The sequence below is a fragment of the Sinocyclocheilus rhinocerous genome, unplaced genomic scaffold (genome assembly GCF_001515625.1).
Source record: "Sinocyclocheilus rhinocerous isolate Xijiao unplaced genomic scaffold, SAMN03320098_v1.1 scaffold2902, whole genome shotgun sequence".
Taxonomy (NCBI): domain Eukaryota; kingdom Metazoa; phylum Chordata; class Actinopteri; order Cypriniformes; family Cyprinidae; genus Sinocyclocheilus; species Sinocyclocheilus rhinocerous.
This window is the reverse complement of record NW_015628348.1, coordinates 20,827-21,068: the sequence shown is the minus strand read 5'-3', so window position 1 is coordinate 21,068 and position 242 is coordinate 20,827. Positions and strand designations below refer to the sequence as shown.

Genomic DNA, 242 nt, shown 5'->3' with positions numbered 1-242 from the left:
CTCTCTCACTCACTCACTCACTCACACACACACACACACACACACACACACACACTCTCTCTCTCTCTCTCACAAACACACAGCGTTTCGGTCATTGGCAGATGCTCTCAGTAACACCACAATTTGAGAGCAGAAGTCTGAAGTGAATCAGGTCTTATCAAATCCAATTATTCCCAGTGAGACATTTCATTTGGCTGAAGAGGGAGTGAATTATGAGAGGTGCTGTGTGCGTGAGTGAGTGA

The 242-nt window shown here is 45.9% G+C and overlaps 1 protein-coding gene across 1 annotated transcript in view; it reads right to left on the bottom strand.

Annotated features, from left to right (window-relative positions):
• The window catches only part of LOC107737484 (astrocytic phosphoprotein PEA-15-like), a 21,777-nt gene that overhangs the window by 19,178 nt on the left and 2,357 nt on the right, over window positions 1-242 (bottom strand). The window lies entirely within an intron of this gene.